Here is a 24,821-nt window from a genome sequence, read left to right as displayed (position 1 = left end):
GTGTCTTCAAACTCTGGTAACACCTCTTGCTCACCTGGATGGAGGATAGAGAGGTAGGGGTGCATGCAATCGGTAGGATAAAATTTACATTTGCTGCCCCACCCAACGCTGGCATGTGGCCCCCTGGGACCCTGCCCAAAACAGAACGTGGCCCTTAGTTAGAATACAGTCCTCCACCCCTGGTCTAACAAATCATAGGCCTGTTCCTCACTGAGGTGGTAATCTCAGATTATTAGGTGAGGGCAAGCATGTTATAATAGTCCTCTATACAGTAAGAATCCTTCCACACAAGTACATGAAATAACAGTCGTGTGAGGGACAGTTTGAGCTTGTCGCCAAACCCTCCTCTCCCCACATTGGCATTGTCTTGTTTTTTAGCCCTCTGTGAGTCAGAAGACAACTTCATGAAGAAAAGGAAGCTCCTAGCTCCATATGTCTACCTCCCAGCTCATTGAGAGCTGCAAAAGGAAGATAGTGGCATGCCGGAGAGGTTAGGGGCTTGCCAGCATGCTCCTGTCAGGGCTTGAGTCAGGCATAGGTCTGCAACAAAAAATAAACCACTCAAGGACAGTGAAGTTAAATATTTATTCAAGGAAACAGAACACAGCTGAGGCCTAGTGGTCTCAGCAACTCCTCCTCGGAGGTCTTACCTCCTCTCCCGGGTTTTCCCCATGCAGTCTCAAACAGCATCTGTACACAGCTAATCTCTGTTCTGCTCTTTTTATTTATCTCAGGGGCCGGCAAAGTTTTTGTGGCTTGGGCCGGTTCACGGTCCCACAGATGCCGCGGTGGGCCAGAGTGCGTGCACACGCATGCGCAAACGCTATTTCCAGCGCACCTTCCGGAGCGGAGGAGGCGTGCACAGCTTCCCATTGTCTGCAGGAGCTTCCTGCAGCCAATGGGAAGCCAGCTAGCGTCGCGGAAGGCGGTCCCTGCTCTGCTCCACGCCAATTTAACGCGGCACACGGGAGCCAACTGAGTGGGCAGCGAGGGTCCATCGGCCAGTTAAACAACCCTCATGGGCCGCTTGTGGCCTATGGGCCTTAGGTTGCCAATCCCTGATTTATCTGGATTCTTCAGCAGCGTCCTGGCCCCTCTCCTCTCCAGCCTCTGCTTCAGCCTCAGAATCTGAACTGCACTCTGTCGCAGACTCTTCTTGCTCACCCTGTTGCCCCTCCAGCTTCCAACGCCTCCCACCGCCACTCCCCTGGACCTGAGCTTTCGTCCCCCGGGGGTTCCCTAGGGGGTTCCCCGGCTGGTGCCTCCCACCACTCTTCTGCATCCAAGCCAGCCTACGACAGTTCCTGCTCTTCCTAGCTTATTGTGCTTACAAACTGAATGTCTGCCTTATACCAGGTGAGACCACATGCCCATCTGGCTCAGGGTTGTCTATGCTGCCTGGAAGCAGCTCAGTCAGGATTCAAGCAGGAAACTTTCCCAGCCTTAGCTGGAGGTGCCGGGGGATTGAACCTGTGACCCTTTCAATGCAAAGCAGGTATTCTAACCCTGAGGTGCAGATCCTCCCACTCTCCATGTATGACACCCCCTCTTGGTGTGGGTGAAATTATGTTTAAATGGAACAGAGAAAATTGCAGGGAAAATAAAATAAAATTTATTTTCATAGATTTCTAGCCCACTTGTCTCCCACCATGGAAACGAAGGAAGGTGGCAAAATTTTGCTTCCCAGGAAGTCTCCACAGGGGCGGAAGAAGGGGGGGTGCAGTTGGGGTGGGCCGCCCTGGGTGTCACCACTGAGGGGGGTGACAAAATGCCAGGCGCATTCACCACGGGGCCTGCAGCGCGCCTGAGCCACACGTATCTCCTGGGAGAGACACGGTGGCTTGGGCGTGCGCAGGCTCCATGCTGCCCAAATGGTCCACCCGCTTCCTCCCCCCCAGTTGTAGGGCGGCTGAGTGGGAGGCGGCAGGCAGACTCTGGAGGCCCCGCAGTGCGCCCCACCCCTATGGGAGGGTTGGCCCAGGCGCCCGAGCGGCTTCCTCTACTGCTGAGTCTCCAAGCACTGACCAAACCCTGACGTGCTCAACTTCAGCAAAGTTGTGGTCTCATGTTCTTTCAGAGCAGACCCAGCAGAACTAGAATCAACTGTGGTTATGAAATGGTCCGAGAGAGGCTCGCCTGTGTTCTTTTTTTTTGGCATCAAATCCCTATTTGTCTCACAGAACTACACTATTCAAAATTCCCTGGGAAAAGGCATCAACTGTTAAACCTCTCAGTAGATTGTAGCTCTGTGGGGGGAGTTCCCAGAGTTCTTTGTGGACAAGCCATAACTGTTCAAAGCGGCACCACTGTGCTTTAAATATAAAGCGCAGATGGGGCCAAAGAGAGACAGCTAGAACTAGGTGAGCATGGCAGCAAAAGGATCGTTCTGTTCAAAATGTCAAGCATTTGTCTGGCATTTTTTTGCTGTATTTGTGATCGGAATATGTTGGACTTCTGTTTAAACAAGAACCCTTTTATATATTAGTCAGTCTGTATAGCAAATAATCCCCCCCCCCTCACCTATTTGCACAAGCACATACAGACATATTCCACATGGAAGCTTTATAAGCGTGTCCATACAGATGTGTGCGTTGGAACTAATAAAATCTTGATAGAATATCAGGAAGGAAACCTGCCATTTATTGCAACAATTTTTACTTCTGTAGACCAGAGCTTTCCAAACTTTTCATCTTGGTGACACACTTTTTAGACATGCATCATTTCGTGACACAGTAATTCAGTTTCCCTAGCAAACTGGAGGGTAAACCAACCCCTTTCCAGCCCTGGGAGGAACACGGAGAGTGTTTGTACGACACACCTACACACTGCATGTCGTGACACACTTTGGAAAGCTCTGCTGTAGACTCTTGTCAGGGGAACAGCTTGTGTGTTCATAACAAGTTCAAGGTCCCAAAAGCTAACATAAAGCAAAGTCAGTTTAGATTCTAGAAAGAATTTTTCTCAGAATATATAAGATTTATGAGTCAGTAACTTGGGTTGATTTCTGTTATTGGTCTCCCATGCCTCAGACATTTGAGTATTTACACACTAGGGGCCACGTCTTCAGAATTTTCATAATTACAAAAAATATAACAAAAGTTAAGTAGTCATAAACAGTGCATGAAAACATCTCAGTAAGTATATTGTTACGGGCTTGGGGGGCTGGTCTGGATGATATCTGTGGGCCCCAACCAAGGCTGCGATTGTAGTAGAGGAAACTGGTCAACTTAGCACCCGCAAGAGAGGACCCTGGTGGCTTAGAGACAAATGGCTAATGCCGTGAGCCCTTCCATCCTCTGCTCAGGATATAAAACCATATATCTTAAAGACACTGCAGCCTCCATTGACGTTCATTCTAAGAAAAGCAAACCCCTGGTAAGCGCTTGCGCTCATTGAGTCTCTTGCCACATTCGAGTATGTGCAGCAATATATTAAGATTAGACAACAACAAAGATCTAACAACAAAGATACAAAAATACCAATGAGAACAAAAATTGTCTCCAAAATTAAATATTGACTCCAACAAAATGTCCTAAATAATACCTCCACCCTGATAGTCTCTCTCTAGGGATCCTCCTGAGCAGTACATCTTCCACGACTCACAGGTAAGAAGCTAACGCTGCAATCCTAAATGACTCACTCAATGCGAAGCTAAAACTGTGGTCCTAAATACACATAATGGAGAATAAGCCCGTTGGATGCAGTGGAGCTTTTTTCTGGGTCCATTTGGGCTGTAAATGTATAATGAGATGCTGTTATAGTGAACCAGCTTGAGAGTAGGGGGAAAGTTGGTATTTGCATATTCTTCTGGCTAGGATTGAATGGTCAGACCTGATGTTCAAGGCTTCTTTTTTTAAAGGCATCAGAGGCTCAGATGATCTAAATGTTGAGCTTATTAGCATTTCAGTATCACAAATACATAAATTATGTTTGAAAATTTTAAATGGTAGAATGATAGAAGTGGTGGATGTCCTTGGAAATACATTTTCCTTATGTTGAACAATTATATTCTACAGCTTTATGTAATTGGTTCCATAAGGCAGCAGCATATTGCCTCTCATTGACCTAGAAGTTTTGAGCTGGATACTTTCTCATTTATATTTCCAATGCTTTGTGACTTTTTTATTATTATTTCAGCATATATTTAAGTAAGCCCCACCCCACCCCGATTTTTATGTGGTATCCCTTTCGCAGCCCATGTGCTGAGCTAATTGTATACATAGAAACTGTGGCATTAAGCTAATAGACACTACTGAAATAATAACTAAATAAATCCCCACTGGAGAAGGTACACGAGCCCCTTCTCAGTGTTCTGCCTCCAGGGGAAATACAGGCCATAGCACAATGGTAGAACATCTGTTTTGCTTGCAGATGGCCCCAGGTTCAATCCACAGGATCTCCAGGTAGGGCTGGAAATTGTCACCCATCTCAAATCCTGAAGAGCCACTGCCAGTCAGTGTAGACATTACTGAGATAGATGGACCAACAGACTGACTCGGAATTAAGGCAGCTTCCTGTGTTCAGAGTGCTCAGCTACAAGCCTAGGAACCTACCAAAGATGTTGAAACTTTGCTTGTGATGTAGCGCTCTGGCAAGATGCAAGCTCCGCTGGAGGTACATTATTGTTGTGATGGCTGTGAGATATTTATCCTCTTCCTCCCAAAGTTGGATGGATCCCAAGGCAGCAAATAAAAATTAAGAATAGATAAAGAATGATTTATTTATTTATTTGTTTATTCAAAATTAAAAACAGTACAGGCAGACTCAGTTGACTTTAGATTCTGGTGGATCAACATCTAGCCTTCTCCAGAAGCTCTAAACTGGAATTGCTCCTTGGTTCTGCAGAGCCTGACTGCTCTACCTTGGAACTTGCTACCAACCTATGTTGCTGCGTGATATCCAGTGGAGCTCAGGGCCACACCTACGCTTTATGTTTAAACTATAAATGTATGCTTTAACCATAAATTTTAATCTGGAACTACTCTCAAGGTAAATCAGACTGAGGCCCCATCTGCACTATAAATTTAAAGCAGTATCATATCACTTAATATACTAATGGCCCCCAAAATACTCCTGTGAACTGTAATTGGTTAAGGGTGCTGAGAGTTGTATAGAGACCCCATATTACTTTAAAGGAATGGTTTAACAATCAATCCCTCTTCCCAAGGAACTCTGGAAATTGCAGCTCTGTAAAGGGAAAGGGATGGGTTCTTCTAGCAATTCTCAGGACCCTTTGCAAACAATAATTCCCAATATCTTTTGGGGAAAGCCATGACTGACATCATAGTGCTTTAAACTTTTGGTGCAGATGTGACCCAGGTCTGTCTTAGTGGAAAGGGCTTGTAGCCTGGCCAGAATATGGTAAGTCACTGACTTCTTTGAAGTTCTGGACCTGAAAGAGGAAGGAACAAAATTCCGGCTATTGTGATCAAGAGATAGAAGCTGGCTCACCGTCTCTAGTGGAGTTGCTTCCCAAATCCCCTCTTGTTTCAGCTCAGTCTCAATTACTCTTAAGCACGTATTTTATCCATTATGCATTTTGTAATAATCTCCCTGCCAGCTATCACTCCTCAAGTCAGTCTCACTGGACGTTGGCTAGGCTCTGTCTACCTAAATTACCTCCAGCTGTGCTCTGCTCCATTTGGCCCCTAGCCTCCCAGAAGCCCAGCAAAAGGAAGCAGGAAGAGCCTGTTTGCCAACCCATCCATCCAAACACGGCTTGTTTCCCAATCTAAGCTCTTGTATAGACTGTGCCTGGGTTCTGCTGTGCAAAGCCCTCTGTGTCCACTCAAACCTTGGGAGCTGCCCGTGACACTTCTTGATCCAAGTCCAGGATTCCAGATCTTCTTAGTATAGCTCTTTTCCAGATGTCCGTGTATGTTTGTGTGTACACACATGCTGGGTTTTTTTTTATTCACAGCTACTAGCATTTGATGAATGACTATTCATTTGCATCAAGGAAACACATCAGTAAATTGAAGGATAGTTTTTCTTCTTTGGTTCCGTAACATTATGAGACGTCGCATCCTGCATTTGGAAAATTTAATATGTATATTAAATTTACAGTTGCTTTGAAGATCCCAGCTGTTTGATATTAGCCTTTAATAGATGGTATCTTTATGTGTAGATGACAGCAACATTAAAGCTGTCGGTTCTCATCGCTTCCCTGTGTGATGTTGGGGGGAAAACACTGTGTAAACCTAGTCTAGCTTGCTCTCTGAGTCTCATACTAACACATCATCTTCCGCCTTGCTCAATTCAACCTCAGTCTATCAGTGGCTTGTGTTGTATTTGATAATACTTGCTTCCCAGTAACCAGAGTTTTAAACGTGGGTGGGCTCAGGCTGTTCAGAAACATGTGAAAGTCCACGGGTTCCCCATCCCTGATTTAAATACTAGCCTGGTATCCATAGGTGAAAAGAAAATCCATTTGGGCAAGTGAGTTGGTTGACAGGGGAGAGATGGAATGTCCCCTCCTCTGCCCCCAGCTTAGAAAAATGGTGGGATATTGCAGGAGGGATAAAGCTTTCCTTCCTTTCTTCTCCTGTCGGTCTCCAGTAGAGATGTAAGAAGGCATCATTTTCCACTCCAACCTCTATGCATCACTGCTTCCATTCTGCTACAGTTCATCTTCCCTTGAAAACTCCACAAGTCATCTTGCAGTCCACTGTGGTAAAATCATGGAACTTATGGGATTTGCATAATTACGTTGTCATTACGTTACTCCACCTCATCCGTTTCAGTGAAAAGGAAACACAATGCAAATGGGGTGTCTGCAGTAAACGTAATCAACTGCATATTTGTGGACTGAAAGGAAGAACAACGGCAGATACCGATCGTATTTGCTGGATTGATTTCTGAACATGGGACACATAAATGAAGTGAATGCAGTGGTACCTCAGGTTAAGTACTTAATTCGTTCTGGAGGTCCGTTCTTAACCTGAAGCACCACTTTAGCTAATGGGGCCTCCTTTTGCCGCTGCGCCACCAGAGCACAATTTCTGTTCTCATCCTGAAGCAAAGTTCTTAACCCGAGGTACTATTTCTGGGTTGGCGGAGTCTGTAACCTGAAGCGTCTGTAACCTGAAGCGTATGTAACCCGAGGTACTACTGTACAGGCACTTTCCGTTCCTATTTCCCTAGCCCCCAGTGTAAGGGTAGAGCTTGTAAATTGCGGACTCTCCCTTAATGTTAAGGACTTGGCAGTTTGAAGACTTACCCTGGATTCACGTGATCCAGACAATTCCTTCGGCCTCAATTTTCAGTTCTAGCAGAGGGTCTTAGAAGCTACTCCAAAGCTTATTTTTTATAAATCTACTCTTCATTCTTGGTGCCTGTTGTTGGACCCAGAAACATTAACACTCAGCAACCAAGTAAAGATTTATACAGAATACTGTAGTAACTTTGGACTTATTTACAAGACCACACTCTTCTGCACAGGCTCCAATCCCTGAGGCAGTATTTGATACCTAGAGCCTTTTCCTATCCCTTTTGTGTTGTGTCTTTTAGATTGTAAGCCTGAGGGCAAAGACTGTCTTGTTGTTGTTTTATTGATCGTAAAGGCACACTGGGAGCCTTTTTAGCTGGAAACACATGGGATAAAGAGGCTTTTTAAAAGTGGTTTCCTGTGGGAAAGTTGGATTGTCTTGTATCATCTATCACAGAAGATCCCAATTCTTTTTGGTCCTAATTTTTCACCCTCCTGGGAATTTTCTTAATAAAATGTTTGATGGGTGCATCTTGTGCCTCCGGACTTCCTTAAGCAGCTTAAATGCTGTGTGTTTCATAATATGTTTGACAGATCCGTAGCTACGGGGGTGGGAGTGGGAACTAGCCAGTTTTTTTGCTCCAGGTGAAGCCTCCAGAGGGGCACCATTGAGGCTCCCAGTGTGTGTGTGTGTGTGTGTGTGTGTGTGCGCGCACACACACACACAAATGTGCATGGGAGATGCCAAACTAGGTCTTTGACCAGGGTGAAATAAAGGCTAGTTATGGGTTTGAAGCTGTTTAAGGCCTATTTTCAGACACATTTCAGCCTGAGGCCCACATTCACTCAGGGGCAACCTTCTAGACTAGCAGTGGGCATGGCCAGAGGTAAAAATGGATGTGAATCTCCTTTTTTTGCACAATAGGCTACATTCCATCCACTCAAGTCCATAGATTTCTACACACCTGCCCAAATACCTCTCAGTTTCCCATGCAGTAAAAGCACTCGAGAAGGTGCAGAGCAGGGAGATTATATATATATATATATATATATATATATATATATATATATATATATATATATATATATATATTTGCTTTCGTAGATTTTCACGGGTACAGGAATGCAGGTTTTGGTGTCTTCGGGTGTCTTCCCGTGTAAGAGTTGGGGTGTCTAGGCGACGTTTCGACGAGGTCTCACTCGTCATCTTCAGGCTGGTGCTTTCGGCTTCTTGTTACTGGAACAGAGCAGGATCTCAGTGTTTGAGTTCCTATAAATACTGTTGAGGGGGTGTGGTGTATAGCCTCCAACGTTCTGGGCAGAGAGGAAGTTCCCAGGTTGGTGTGTCTTTTCTTCTTTTGTTCCTTAATTACTTGAGGGATATCTTGAGTGATTTCTTGAGTGATATTCTGAGTACCACTTAGGTGGGTCATTAAGTGTGGATTAGTTGCTAAAGCTTTCGTGTCTTGACCTCTTGAGCTTGTGAAGAGTTTTTCTGAGAAGATGGCTGTACTGCACTTAGTTGTGCTCTGGCTTGGCTTCGTGTATAGGGGCGAGCTGTGGTTTTGTGCCCTGTGCCAGCCAGATCTGTGTAGGGATTGCAGGGGGGTGCAGCATCCGGAGGTGCCACTATGGTTTGGCTACTGGATGGTGTCTGTAATTTATCTGTGGAGAGGGTCTGGGTTTGGGTCTGGTGTGGTTGATTGGTGATGGCGTTCTGTGTGCCTCTGGTTCTGGTGTCGGTTTTTGTGGGGAGGGCTAATTTCCAGATGTCTGGCAGGCGGGACGTGTCGTCACGCTTGTTCATGTTGTGAGGGTGTTTCTCTATCTCGATGGCTTCCATGATTATTCTCTTGTGGTGATGTTCCATGTTAAAGAGCAATTTGGAATCTGCAAAATTAATTTCGTGTCCTGTTTCTTTCATGTGTTGGAAAAGAGAGGAAGTTTTTTCTTCTTTTTTGACGGCATTCTTGTGTTCTGCGATACGTGCATTTATTCGTCTGTTTGTTTGTCCAATGTACGTGGCTGGGCAGACTTTGGGCAGTCTATGAAATACCCTGCAAAGTCTGCCCAGCCACCCCAACTCTTACACGGGAAGACACCCGAAGACACCAAAACCTGCATATATATATATATATATATATATATATATATATATATATATACCGGTATTTATTTTTTATTATTTTTTTATTTTCTATACTGTCCTTTATCCTAGGATCACAGGGCAGTTTACAATATAAAAACACAAACAATGCATAATATAGTAACATACATGATCCTAGTTTTTGACTCATGCTCCTAGGTAGTTTGTTTTATTTGTTTGTAAGTGAGCATGGTGTTGATACTTTTGTTTATTTAAAGAATTGGAATTCAAATTCATGGTTTAAATGTCTCTCTTTTTCCCTTTGGAGGTTTAAAAAGTGGTTTCAGTCACCTTGCTATAACTTCATCCAGCCGTGCATGGCATTCTATGGGAATTAAGCAATGTTTACATTGACTTCACACTCAGACAGTGTACTAGGGCTTTAGCCCCATGACCACCTTTTTTGCAAATTTAACTGTCAGCTGCATGATCCATCAATTTAGAAAGATTAGTCTCATGTTCCGTGATACCTATGTCCAATGCATGTGTTTTGCTACAGTAATTGAGTGTGAGGTGCGCTCTGTTTGCAAATATGCACGATGCACATCCCTGTTGACTGGTGAGATCAGAAGGCACACACATCTACAGACCTTACTTAGAATTGCAGGATTTGCCTTTTCATTGGATTTAAAACAAAACAAACGTCCACGCAAGCATGCGCACACCAGAGTCCTCTTTCAATCATAAAATCTTCAAACCGTAACGTTGCTTTTTCGTGCCACATATCCTTATTGAGAGGAAAAAAGATTGCACCCTTAATTCAAAGGGAATGTTGCCCTGTGAGCCAGAACTCAATGAAATGTAAGGGGGAGAAATTGTGGAAAAGGGCAAGCAAAGAAAATCAAATTGCAGTGTGTGAAGCGATTTAAGGAGGGACCTGGGGAATACATAATCTCCAAACTGCCAAGTTAGAGCACGTATAAAATATACAAACAAGGCTGATATTTTTCCCAGTTGATCTCATTATGAGGTATGCTTGGGATAGATAAATTCTGTTAGAATGCATTAGGGCTGGATTTTCAAGGAAACAAGTCAGATGCAATATGATTCCATCTTGTTTTGATACATAGGTCCTTTTTTTTTTGTAAGAGTCAAAGAAATGCATTTATAAAGCCAAATGGTTTTGTTTGCTTCGAGCTTTAAAAATGAAGGCAGCTCACTGACTTTTACCACATTCTGGCAAGAACAGGCATTTATAATTTTGGCACCTTCTGTACATCAGCTGAGCATAGTCTGCCACTTAAAGCTCGCCTGCTCAAAATCTTCTGACTCAACTGTGGGTGCAATTCTAATGACTTCACCTGCACAATAGGCTTTCACCTAATTTCCTAGATATTTTAAAGTAGACTGGGCACTCATAATGAGAAGGTGTGTGTATTTAAATCTCCTAATGTTAGAAAAGCATGGGGGCTGCCAGGGCCATCTTACCCATAGGCACTAGGGGTGCGGGGCACCCGGGCGTCGGGCTCTCAGAGGCACTAGGCCAAGAGTCGGGGGCCCGAGAGTTGAGTCTGGGGAAGAGCCCACCCTTCGGTCGGAGTGCCATGGCGGGCTCTTCTGCTGTGGGCGGCTCTGCACCGCGAGTTCAGGGGTGACCGAGCCAGCGAGACGCTGAAGCAGCTGCCCTCCTGTGTGCCTGGGACTGGGCAACCTGGGGGCAGATCCTTGCACCCTACATATGCTTAAGATAGCCCTGGGGGCTGCATTACCCTACAAAAAGGAAAAGTAGACGGGAATAATTTCATAATACTGGAATATGGGGTCATTCAATGGAGCTAAAGGGTGAGAGGTTTGGAGGAAGGAAAAGTAAGTGTTTCTTTACACAGTGCATAGTTCAACTATCGAATTTGCTACCACAATCTGCGTTGGTGGTCCCCAGCTCGGATGGCTTTAAAAGGAGGGTAAGGCTATTAATTAAACAGCATTTTCATGCGCTCTGGCTTCCATCACAGTGTTCCGTTGCGCCAGAAGCGGTTTAGTCCTGCCTTGCCACTTGACCCAGAAAGTTGTCTGTGGACAAATACCAGCTCCCTCGGCCTGAAGCAAGATGAGCGCTGCACCTCATAGTCGCCTTTGACTGGACTTAACCATCCAGGGGTCTTTTACCCAGTGGGTTTTTCCCCCCTAAAAAAATGTTTACAGGTACTCTCACCATTATGATAGTTAAAACCGGGGAAAATAAATACAGCAAATGGACAAAAGTACAAAGATTCACAAAATGTTTAGGGGTATGCGTACCTCTGCGTCCCCTCAGAAAAAGCACTGCTTTTACCTTTTACAAGTCACAGTGACTATGTTACCCCCAATATCAGAGGCAGTATGTCTCTAAATACCAGTTGCCCGTCAGGAGATCTTGCTGGTTGGTCGCTATGGGAGCTGATCAGGAACATTGGAAGCTGCTTATATGGAGTCAGACTGCTGCTCCACCTAGCTCAGTATTGTCTAGACCAGGCATGGGGAACCTTTGGCCCATCAGATATTGTCAGACTCCCAACTCCCATCAGCCCCAGACACCATGGCTAGTGGTCAAGGTTGATGGGAGTTGTAGTCAGGGGCAGCCTGTTCCGTTTCACCACCGGAGGCAAAACAGGAATTGCTGCCTCCTGCCCCCCGCCACCACACCCGCCCTTTGCTGCCGCCATGTTCCTGCTCTCGCTAAACTCAATGGGAGCCAGAATGCTCCTCTAAGTATTACTACTGTACTTGGCTTCTCCCCTAGGTGGTAGGAAGCCTGATCAGCAACATGGCTCACAGGAATGCCCCAGTTCTCACCCAACTTGGTGTGCGCTGGGGCTCTTCTCCAAGCATTGCCACTCAGCTTCTCCCCCGGGGGCAGGGAAGACGGGCGGCAACACCATATGCTGGAACGCCGCCTCCTCACCAGCAGTGGAAGTAGTTGGCCAGGTGGAGACCACCTCTTGCACTTCTGCTACCTGAGGCGGCTGCTTCACCTCACCTTATGGGTGGACTGGTTCTGGCTGTAATACAGCAATATCTGGAGGGTCACAGGTTCTTCTTCCCTGGTTTGAACTCACGGGCAGTAGCTCTCTGTCAGGGAGGGGCCTCTCCCAGCCCTACCTGGAGAGGCCAGGGACTAAGCTTGGGGCCTTCTGAGTGCAAAGCAAATGCTATACCCTTCCTTGTATTCTACCTGGCATAGATAAGATTCAGCAGGGCTCTTCCTATGTTTAGTCCCATTTGTGACTCTTGAGAAATGTTATGACTATATACACGAGTCAGCCCCTGCTAGCATGAGCAGTGATCTGAGATGTCAGGAGCTGTCGACTTCCAAACCGGATTACTGCAATGTGCTCTGGGTGGGGCTGCCCTTGGAAAAGACTCAGACACTTCAATTGGTCCAAAGTGCAGCAGCCAGATTACTGGCTGGAGTTCCATTTCAATCTCATGAAACAGCTACTCTAGTTTCCATTTGTTTCTGGGCCCAATTCAGGATGCTTGCAGTAGTGTTCAAAGCCCAGATACCTGAGAGAGCACCTCCTTCCCTACAGAGCCAGATTGGCAGAGTTCCTCTTGGTAGCCTTTTCTGCCTTCAGAAGCTTGTGGAGGAGGGGCCCCAAGAGAGGGCCTTCTCTGCAGCAGCCCCTAAGTTGTGGAAATCACTCCCTACAGAGGTACCTCTAGCACCTTCATTATGCAGCTTCTAGGTGAACATGCACCTCTTTGCCTTGGTTTCTGGCTTGAGGTGTATTTTTGTCGGACCCAGCTTATTTCTGTAACTTTTTTTTTTAAAAAAAAAAAAACTTTTAAATACTGTGTTGTGTAATGTTGAGTTTTAATGCTGCAACCCACCCTGGGATCTTAGGGTGAAGTGCATGTAATAATAAATGATAATGAGCATGATGATAATAATCCAACAACGTTTGCCCCTACAACAATAGTTGGAGAAAAATGCATCACCTAGAAGCATCCGGGACACATTTTGTACTCGTCTCCTTTGTAAACTTTGCTGTACAAAGATTCTGCATATGGATTATCTCAAGGGGGCAGGCACACAGTTTCCCTCACCTGCTTCTTTTCTCTCTCCTTTCTTCTGCTAAACAAAAAGGAATCTTCCTGAAGTTTTAATTGTGGTACTTTTTTAAAAAAAAAATGTATGCTGAGAATCAAACTTCATAAAGTGCTTAAAAAAACAAGCAAAAACAGATGGATGTGGCTTTAAGAGAGAGATGGAGGGGGGTCAGGGAGGGAGAAATTGGGGTGGGGGAAGAAATCCCACAGCCTGTTGTAGCAGCTGTAGCTTCAGATCGTGTAGAAAATGAAGGCAGATGATTCAATTTGGCCTGTGCCCCAAGTACATTTCCAAATGCTTCTCTGTGTGCGCAAGATAATGAACAAATATATTGAGATGGCACAAGATCAGTTTGAGTTTGCCGCTGTGCAAGCTGCAGAGCTCCCAGTAGGAGTGAACTAGCTTTGGTAGGTTAATGGGGGTGAGGGTCGCTGAGCCCAGCACCTTTCAGAACAACTTAAGAAAAGAATTTGTCTCCTTTTGCCCCAGGGCTCCCAGTAGCACTCGAAAGGGAGCTTTTGATAAATTGAAGTGTATTTATTAATAATGAGCAAAGGGGGTGGGGGTGGGGGAATGCTTGCAATTTGAAAATAGATGCAACCCTAAATAAAAATAATCTTTCTGATGACCTGGGACCTGAGAGGAGACTCTTGCTTTAACTGGAGAGTCGAGCTGTTTGGATGAAATGGAAGTCAGGTGGTGGTGGAGGCAGAGATACTCATACGGAGTGCTAAGGAAGGGGGACTGGGTTTTCGGGGTGAAAACACTTTTCCATTTCCTGTCCTTCCCAATCCACTCCAAATAAATAAATAAATAAAATAAAATAAAATAAATTACTGTTCAGGGAAGAACAAAGAGCCATGGCAGGAATGGAAAAGGAAAGCTAGACTATAACGAGCAGAAGTTATGGCTGGAATGAGTTATGATGTTTAATCACGGGACATGATATCCAGTGGCATGTGGCTCATGATTCTTGGCTGGCACGGTGGCTTGGGATTACTCACAAGCACCTGGAGCCTGTGAGCAGGTTGGAACGGTCCAAGCTTTGCTGGTTTCTCCCTCTGGTTCACATAGGATTTCCTGAATCAGAGATAATAGCAGATGATATTCATTTTATTAATCAGGAAAAATTCAGTCTAGCTACATCTGCTTATATTCACGTGCACGTGAATTCCTGGGCAATCTTTGGCCCTGCAGTTGTTGGTCTCCAGTTTCCATCAGCCTCCAATGATCAGCCGTGATGGGAGTTGTGCTCCAGCAACATCTGGGGACATGGGTTCCCATCCCTGTAAAAAAGCATTATTTGCTAAACATGGTGCCCTCCAAATATCTTAGACTGCAACTCACATCGGTAGTTGTAGTCTAAAACATTGGAGGGCACTAGGTTCACAAAGGCTGCATTAAAGCTTTATTTCTCTGGTTGTTTTCTATTGGCTTTGTATGGCGTTTTTGTCCACTGTTTGTTGCATGCATCTTCTTGAGTTTCTAAATCCCAATTCACTTCCCACCACCGTCTCAAATTTTGCTGTGGACAAAATTGAACCTCTATAATGGTTTTATACAAATATGATAAGGGACGCAGGTGGCGCTGTGGGTTAAACCACAGAGCCTAGGACTTGCTGATCAGAAGGTCGGCGGTTCGAATCCCTGTGACGGGGTGAGCTCCCATTGCTCGGTCCCAGCTCCTGCCAACCTAGCAGTTCGAAAGGACATCAAAGTGCAAGTAGATAAATAGGTACCGCTCTGGCGGGAAGGTAAACGGCATTTCCGTGCGCTGCTCTGGTTCGCCAGAAGCGGCTTAGTCATGCTGGCCACATGACCTGGAAGCTGTCTGCGGACAAACGCCGGCTCCCTCGGCCCATAGAGCGAGATGAGCACTGCAACCCCAGAGTCAGTCACGACTGGACCTAATGGTCAGGGGTCCCTTTACCTTTACCTTACAAATATGCTATTAGTCCTTTTGGCATTATATTTTCTTCCACTATTTTCCCCCTCCATTTCTATCCTAGGACTTTGTTTAAAAGGACCTTAATTGTTTTTGAACATTTCCCAATTGAATTTGCATCTCATTAATAGTCAGGGATTGTCCATCTTTGTGAAAATGTTTCAGATAGTACATATTCCACATATTTATATTATAGGCTCTATATTTATTCTTGAAAACCAGGTGGAACTGAAATGGAATAGCAGCCAGATCGCCCTCACATCCTATAAACTTTATACTCGCTACCTGCTAAATAAACTGGTTGACTGGGCTGACCACTCTAACTTGTTTAACCCGGAACAGGCAGGGTTTAGAAAGGGCCATAGTACAACAGGCCATTGTCTGGTACTACAGACAATGATAGATAAGTATACAAAGGTACATAAGAGCAAACTTTTTGTGGCTTTTGTAGATCTCACATCCGCTTTTGATTCAATCTGTAGGGACAAATTATGGCAAAAACTATATGAAACAGATATTGACAGACGACTTCTCAAAATACTTAGAGAGTTACATTCAGACACCACAGTTAAAATTAGAACTGGGATGTCAGGCTACTATACTGATCCACTGCCACTGGAGAAAGGGGTTAAACAGGGCTGTTTGTTAGCACCGTTCCTCTTTAATTTCTATATAAACGATATTGTTCAACATATGGCAAAGTATAAGTCATCAGCTCCTGCCCTGGAAGGCAAACACCTAAATATATTGCTATATGCGGATGACATGGCTGTCATGGCAGTCACTCGAAGGGGCCTACACAGCATGCTGGAGGGGCTCGCAGCTTATTGTTCCCAAAACTCTCTAAAGATCAATTATGACAAAACAAAAATTGTGGTATTTACTAGAGCTCGCCACACATTTAGATGGTCTTTAGATGAACACAAAATTGAACAGTGTCTTTTTTTAAAATATCTTGGTATCACTTTCCAAGCTACATCTAGCTGGCTTGCCCACTTCAAGACTGTAGCCCTTCTAACACGTAGGACAATCGGTGCTCTGCTCAGCTTTTTTTATTCGAGGGGAGGGCAACTGGTGATCCCGGCACTAAAAGCTTTTGTTGGAAAAGTGATTCCCCAGATGCTATATGGAGTAGAACTCTGGGGATGGAATCAGAAGCTGTTAGAACGGCTTGAAATCTTCCAAAATTTTTACCTCAGAAGAATTCTAGGCCTCCCTCAGAGTACTCCGGCAGCTCTCCTAAGAGTGGAAGTAGGATTACCTTCTGTGTCTGCCAGGGCCCACTTAAGATTCCTGCGTTTTTTCACCAACCTCATAGATGCCCCGAACACCTTATTGGCTAAACAAGCCTTTGTATCATTACAAAATAATACTACTTGGCGTAAAAACCTACTAGATATCCTATCCAGATACAATCTACCTGAGTTTAATACCCTCAAATTGTGGAGCCCAGATAAAGTTCGGGAATGGATCTTTGAAAAAGACGCCTTCTTGGACTCCACAAAGATAAAAAACTCTGGGTTTTCCTACTGGTTTCCCCGAGTAAAAGCAGTTAAAATCTGTGCCAACTACTTGGCGGAGATCACTGATCCCACCCTTCGGAGAGCTTTCACTATGGCACGGTTTCAAACACTGCCAACTGCATATCTGACCGGTAGATTCACAAAAACCCCAGTAGAGCATCGTTTATGTCCTTGCCTTATGAAAACTAAAGAGGATCTTACACATTACCTCCTCTATTGCCCCATCTATTCGGGCTTTAGAGACGCATTGCTGCAAATTATACCCGACTCTATAACCAATCCTGAAGATAGAGTAAAATTTTTGTTAGTTGATGCAAACCCACGTATTACCCATGTGGTAGCGGTTTTTGTGATGAAGGCCATGAAAGCCAGGGAAAGATTTATGGATGACAATGTAAAGACCCCTTCATCGTCTGTTTAACTCGTTGCTTGTTTTCCCTCTCTTTCTATTTTGTGGGATGAAGGTCTTGTTGGCATAGTATGTAATGAATTTTAATATTTTTAACTATTGTTGTGTTGATGTTTGTGTACAGGCATGGTCCTCACAATAAACGGATTTGTTGTTGTTGTTGTTGAAATGGAATAGCAGGTGAGGGGCCTAGGACCAGAACCTATGCCCATTTGGTTCAAATCTTGAAAGACACCATGTTGGTGTTAAGAACATAACTGCCCTCCTGGATCCATCATACTCTAGCATCCTATTCTCACTGTGGTCAAGCCAGTGCCTATGGGAAGTCCAAAAGAAGGACCTGCGCACAACAGCAAGTCCTTGTGATTTCCAGCAACTGGCACTCAGAGGCATAGTGCCTCCGAGGGTGGAGGCGGAACACAAACATCAGGGTTAGTAGACACTGATGGCCTCATTCCCCACGAATTTGTTTAATACTATATTGAAACCTTCCAAGTTGGTAAAAAGGTAAAGGGACCCCTGACCATTAGGTCCAGTCATGACCGACTCTGGGGTTGCGGCGCTCATCTCGCTTTATTGGCCGAGGGAGCCGGCGTACAGCTTCCAGGTCATGTAGCCAGCATGACTAAGCCGCTTCTGGCGAACCAGAGCAGCGCACGGAAATGCCGTTTACCTTCCCGCCAGAGCGGTACCTATTTATCTACTTGCACTTTGATGTCCTTTCGAACTGCTAGGTTGGCAGGAGCAGAGACCGAGCAACAGGAGCTCACCCTGTCACGGGGATTCGAACCGCCGACCTTCTGATCGGCAAGTCCTAGGCTCTGTGGTTTAACCCACAGTTGGTAGCCATCACTAAATATTATGGCAGTGGATGTAAAGAAATGTAAAGCTGAACCTGGGAGAATCTGCATGCAAATCGAGTTCTGCCATGGAGCGACTGGTGGAGGAAGAGGGGAGCGGGGGAAGCGCATTGCCCCCAGCAGCGCGATCCCGGTGGGGAGCCATCGTGGCTGCCCCCCCCCGCACTGCGCGCCACACCCCCGTAGGCGGTGCACCATGCCCCCAGGATGTGCGCTATGCCCCTGCGGGAGGCGTGCCCCGCCCCCAGGATACGCCCCACGCCCCCCCGGACGTGCACTAGCCACGCCCACGCCTGCTCTCTGCCGCCCCCCCCCCCGGTGCCGGAGCATGAAGCTCTGCCACTGCATGGAGCTACAGCCCTTTCCCTAATAAGAAGCTGCCTTCTACTGAGTCAGACAAGTGGTCCATCCAGCTAGGTATTTTCTACACTGACAGGCAGCAGCTCTCCAGGGTTTCAGGCAGGGTTCTCTCGCAGCCCTACTTGGATATGTCAGAGATTGGACCTGGGACCTTCTCCAAATGACAGGGAGAGCTGTCAAATTTCAAGCGAGCAAGGATCAGCTTTGAAGAATCAAACTTCATTTACAACACCCAGCTGTGCCAAGGGGTACCCCCCGAAACCAGCACATCCCATTTAGCAGAACAAGTTGTCCTCCTAGTTCAGTCCTGCGTGTGTCTCATTAAGATAATTACCAATGAATTAAAGCAGGTTGGCTCAGTGCACTGGCGGCGGGGGTGTGGGCTCCCCTGCTGGCAGGCAGCAGGTGTAAATGAACAAGATCTGTCGAAAAGGCTGATGACCCTCTTAATTCACGGCAGCAAACAGGGGACATAGGTACCGAAGCAAGTTTTCATAATTGATATTTACTCTGAAAGGTTAATGGCAGCAGTGATGCTTCTAATTTGCTTGCCCACGCAAGACCTTGTTAGGTCAGATTCTCTCCATTTACTTCTGTGTGTGAATTGGAAGTGCACAGTTGTTTTTCGTATGCAAACTTTGGAAAGAGGAGAGACAGCAAAGAGATGACTGCCCTGCCCCAAAGCACCTTCTTATGTCATCTGATTGAAATAAAACCATAAAAGCAGCTGAGTTAATGAAGATGGAGCAGAATTTCATCAGGTCCACATTTTTAAAGGCAACTGACCTATAATTTCCCATTCCCAAACATAGAGGTAAATCATAATGCATTATCGATTGGATGGAGCACCTCTTCAGATTTTTGTGACGATGGGTTTGCTTGTTTTTTAATGCATGCTTCACAAGGAGAATACATATACAGTGATACCTCGGGTTAAGTACTTAATTCGTTCCGGAGGTCCGTTCTTAACCTGAAACTGTTCTTAACTTGAAGCACCACTTTAGCTAATGGGGCCTCCTGCTGCTGCCACACCGCCAGAGCACAATTTCTGTTCTCATCCTGAAGCAAAGTTCTTAATCCGTGGTACTGTTTCTGGGTTAGCGGAGTCTGTAACCTGAAGCATATGTAACCTGAAGCGTATATAAACCAAGGTACCACTGTATAAATGAATATTTTAGGGAGGATGTGTAGAAAAAATATCCAGAAATTTGTAAGGAGGGGCATGGGAAATAGAAAATGCTTCTTTTGGAGGAAAGTGCATACAAAATTGTGTATACAGTACTGGGGGAAATGTATATGATTTAAATGCACATTTTGTATGACTTATGATTGAATGCATGCAAAACTGACACGGAACAGGGTAATCAATCCATCCTGTTAGTTAGTTAGTTAGTTAGTTAGTTTGTGTGTGAGTGTGAGTGTGTGTGTGCATATGCATGCATGCGTGTGTAAAGATGTATATAGATATGTATGTGGAGGGAAGGAGAGAGAGAGGGAGGGGGAGAGAGAGAGAGAGGGAGAGAGAGATTAATTAGGGATAGATGGATGAGCCTATTTCTGTCCCATGCTAGTTTTACATTCATAACTTTCTTCCTCTCTTCTGTGGATGTATATACAAAGGAAGCTGCCATAAACCAAGACAGAGAATGAGTCCACATGATGCTGTTGAGAAGGAAATGTGATATGGAGGCTTCTCAGTTGCAAACAACTTTGCACTTAGCCATGTTTACTGATAGCTTTGAAGTAATTACAGTGGTTCCATCTTTGCAGAGGAGCTGGTGTGTGGGCGTGTGCATGCGTGGAGCTTGCAGTTTGTGATCTGGAACCCCATTCATATCTTCAAAGTGTGTAGGCTCTGCGCATGGGATGGGCAGGGCTGAGGTCGCAAGCTGCACACATGACCTGCATGCATACATTTTGAATCTGTGTCTTGAAGCTTTCTTTCTTATATGCCATCTAACACAGCATTACTTATACTGCCTGACAGCAGTTCTCTAGGATTTGAGGCAGGGTTGTCTGAGATGGAACCTGGGACCTTCTGCAGACAAAGTATATGCTCTGCCCCAGTTTTCCTATTTCAATTCACACCATGGTGATGAACTTAGTAGGTAGCTGTAATGGTTCTAGGGGTTGCTCGTGCGTAAGCCGGTGCAAACACCTGGCTGGATTGCCTGAGTGAACCTTTTCTGTCCGGACAGCCACTCACCCGTGGCTGTCTCAATCGCTGGCAGAATCTGTCAGTGGGCGTTTCTTAAACTTCTTCCAGCAAAGAAGCTCTTTGACGCCTAGTCTCCTCCTACTCTCTCTGCGCGGAAGCCTTCTGCGCAAGGAGGGCGTAGGCAGCGGAGGACCTCTACTCTCCCCGCTGGTCCCCGGCAAGGAGTCATGGGACCGCCTCGCCGCTTCCCCCATCTGCCCCCCTTCTCCACTGGTGCTAGGCTGATTCTCTTCCCCAGAAGATGGGCTGCCTCTCCCAATCCCGGGACGCTCTCCAGAATCCCTCTGGATTTTGCTCTCTCCCTCCGGCACTGATGGCAGTTCCCTGACAGTAGCCTTAGGCAAGCCACTGTATTTCAGGCATAGTTCAGTGATGGGGTCCCAGCTTTGCATACAGAAAAACCCAGGTTTGACCCCCAGCTTCTCCAGGTAGGTCTGGGAAAGACTCCCTGCCTGAGACCTTAGAGAGCTGCTGCCAGTTAGTGTAGACAGAACTGAGCCCAGTGGGACTAATGATCTAATTTGGTATAAGGCATCTTCCTTTTAATATTCTAACTCCCATCCCAGCATTTCAGTGCTGAAAATAGCTGTCACTTTTGTAGTGTTGCTGTTGTTCTTCCAAGGATTACTATGTGAGACCTTCCACATAAATGAAGATTGAGCTTCTCTTTCAGTACCCTGCACTCACTTATTCTGCAACAGCCTGTCCTTCTACTGATTTAAAAGTTGGCAGTGTGTCTGCATCTGCATGTGTCTCTGTGTGTTCCTTCAGTTAAAAATAGGCCAGGAATAGCATAATTGCCCTACAACCTGTTATCAGCAGTTGAGTACGAGCCTCCCCAGTGTGCAAAGTGTCAGGCTGTGTATGACATGCTATCTTAATGTTCACGCACATGCAGGCGCATTAGAGCCAAAAATGCATCCACACCCACCCATCCACCCCACTCTTAAATATTTAAATACTGGTGGGGGTGGAGCTGAGTTCTGGAGGGTGGCAACCCTAGCAACTCACACTAAGAAGGCGTCTCCAAAAGGCAAAGACAGGGTTAAATTAGGGACAGCGATACACCAGGGACTAGAAAACTGGAGAAAGTGCTTAGCTCTGTAGTAGAGGATGCTGTTTGCCTGCAAAGGTCCTGGGTTCATTCTCTGGCCTCTCCCATTACAAGGATCTTAGTTAGCAGGGCATGCAAGAGACTGGCTGCTTGAAATCCACTGCCAGACAAATAGTCTGATTTGGTATAAGGCCGCAGCATCCTGTGTGATAGATGAAAAATGAGGTACTGCTGTTTTAAGGATTGTCTAATCTTAAAGGAGATGTTAGGGTGGTTAGGCAAGCATCACAATCCGTGGGCTAGGAGACCTGATAAAGCAGCAGAGAGCAGTTGACTTTGTTAAATGAGTCTCCTCAACAAACTTACATGTAGTTGCAAAGCTCTGTAATGCCATGGTCATCAACATGATGCCTGTGAGCACAAGTGTTCCCACCAGTGCCCCCTATGACTCCCACAAAAGGTCTCAGCACATATCCCCTCAGAAATCCAGTGTTTGCTAGTGCTCCTGTTGAGGTCCTTATCCCACTATGGAGCCAGGAGATGTGTAAGGCCATCAGTATGATTGCGCCTGAGTATCGTCACTGATGCTGTGCTGTACGCAAACCTCCATGGTACTCCAGAGACCTGTGCATGATAAAGAAGGAAGGTTGATGGCAGGAACACAGTTGGTGCGAATTCCAGTCTGAGTTTGACCCAGCACATTCTTGCACCTATTGATGGTGGTGTGGAAAGCTTACTTTTCTGCTACCATTGCATCCTCTAGTAGCCATCCAGCAATATTATTCTGTATGGCGAGTGAGCTTTCTTTATCTAGCCAGCAGAGCAATGCTATTCCATCCTTGAAGACATGCTGTAGTAATTCTGCCCACACAGATCTGGGCAGAATTAGATGCCACAGAGTGAGTCTGGAGAAGGTATCCAGAGCATCATTAGGTCTGGCTGTACTGTATCAGTTTCCATTGTTATGGTGTGAGGATGTGAATACATTTCTTAGAGGGGTTCAAACTTGACCCCTTGGTCCTGCCCATCTTGACTTACTAGATTTAGACAAAGGAACTTGACTGAGCGGGTCATTCCAGGTGTGTGTTGGTTACGGTGTTATCTTCCTGGAAGGAGGTAGAGATGTGTCCCTCATTTAGGGTCCTGGGCGCAGAAGTCCTAAACAACTATCTCCCAGTGGGAAAGGGGTTATCTAGACCTGTTTCAAGCTGGCTTCAGGCCTGGTCATGGCACCAAAAGTGTCTTGGTCACCCTGGTTGATCACTTTCATCAGGTGAAAGATGGAGGAGTGATCCCCTGCTCATTCTCCCTCACCCCTCTGTAGATTTTGATACTGCTGCCCATGGTATGCTCCTGGAGGGAGTCTGTGAGGTGGGGACGAAGGATACACAACTGTTTTATGGTGGTTCAGCTTCTAATGGTTGCTTGTCCAGAGTAGCAATAGGGGGTATTACTTGGAGCCATGGGAACTACCTTGTAGCATTCCACAGGAATCCATCTTGTGTCACATGCCATTTAACACCAATATGAAGCTGTCATGAGATATCTTCAGGAGATTTGGAGTGAGGTGTCACCAACGTGCAAATAGTGTGCAATTCTCGCTGTAACATCTGAATTAGGAGAGGTGGTTCAGGTGCTAGATGGGTGCCTGGAGGTGATGATGGGTTGGATTTGGCCAAAAAATTCAAACTGAATCTAGACAAGATGGAGGTGTTATATGATCTGAATTATCGTGTCCAATAATTGAAGAGACAGCTTGCTCTAGATAGAGGACTGTGCCTCCTTGGAAGCAGCAGGTGCCTAGATTGGGGTTACTCCTGGATCCCGTACTGCTATTGAAGGCTTGGACAGCATCTGTGTCCAAGACTGCCTGTTTCCAGCTCTCGCTACTTTGCCAGGTGTTGATGCTTTTTGGATTGAGATGACTTGGCCACTGGACTCCATCCTCGCATAACCTCCAGATTAGATTATTGCAGTGGACTATGCTTTGGAAACTGGTTCAGCTAAAGTATCTCTGAAAGATGGCCATCCTACCTCTGTTTTGAAACCTCCAATGAAGCTGTGATTCCTGCACTGCAGGGGGTTTGAGTAGATGACCCTTGCCATCCCTTCCAACTCTACAGTTCTGTGATTCTGTTAAGAACTCCAAACACAAATATAAATGCAAAAGACCAAACATATTTTGACCAAAAAATCTTGTTCAGTTTTCATTAATGTATGAATGTCAAAAAGCATGTGTGTGTACACATTCATACACCAATGACAACTGAAAAAAACTGTTTAGTCTTTTACGCTTAAGTTTTATTTATGAATACATTTGTGTTACAAACCTACATTATTTTACCAGTATCGTTTTATTTTTCTGATCCCAATTTATTTGTTGTCATTGTGTATGTTGGGAGACACTTCTTTCGTTTACTCTCCAAAGGGCCTTACAGCATATTAAAAATGAACGTAAGAAAATTACAATACCATACTGACACAATCCTACAAAAGCACATGCAAGTCATTAAAAATGTACAGAATATAATATGTTTGCCCAGAGAGACATTTGGCCACAGGTCCCTTTCAGACAATCAACTGCCCCCATTTTTCTTCTACGATGGTTTAGAACAAGGATTAGAAAATCTGTGGCCTCAAGGGCAATATGTGTCCCGTGGCCTAATTTCATGCGGCCCTAGGCCTAACTGGGTGCAGGTGATAAGGTGGAGAGAAGTGTGGGGCAGCCAGGAAGAGGGAAAATGTGCTCTTTAGGCTTCTGGCACTGGTCCTGCCCTTTTTTTTTCCTCCCCCCCCCTTTTTTTTTTTAGTTTCAGTTCCTCCTACCATTGGCTCCAGCCACAGCCACTGCTGGCTTTCAGCCCCCAAGAAATTACCCCAAAGAGCATGGGTAGGCAAACTAAGGCCCGGCGGCCAGATCCTGCCCAATCACCTTCTAAATCCGGCCCGCGGATGGTCCGGGAATCAGCGTGTTTTTACATGAGTAGAATGTGTCCTTTTATTTAAAATGCATCTCTGGGGTATTTGTGGGGCCTGCCTGGTGTTTTTACATGAGTAGAATGTGTGCTT

At 45.6% G+C, this 24,821-nt stretch overlaps 1 protein-coding gene across 10 annotated transcripts in view; it reads left to right on the top strand.

The window, feature by feature from the left end:
- FBRSL1 (fibrosin like 1) overlaps positions 1–24,821 on the top strand; it is a 791,959-nt gene that overhangs the window by 335,507 nt on the left and 431,631 nt on the right. The gene's annotated exons all lie outside the window — the stretch shown is intronic.

The sequence above is a fragment of the Podarcis liolepis genome (genome assembly GCF_965112155.1).
Source record: "Podarcis liolepis genome assembly, chromosome: 15".
Classification (NCBI taxonomy): Eukaryota; Metazoa; Chordata; class Lepidosauria; order Squamata; family Lacertidae; genus Podarcis; species Podarcis liolepis.
Note: the sequence above shows the minus strand (reverse complement) of the source record. Positions and strands in the feature narration are given on the sequence as shown.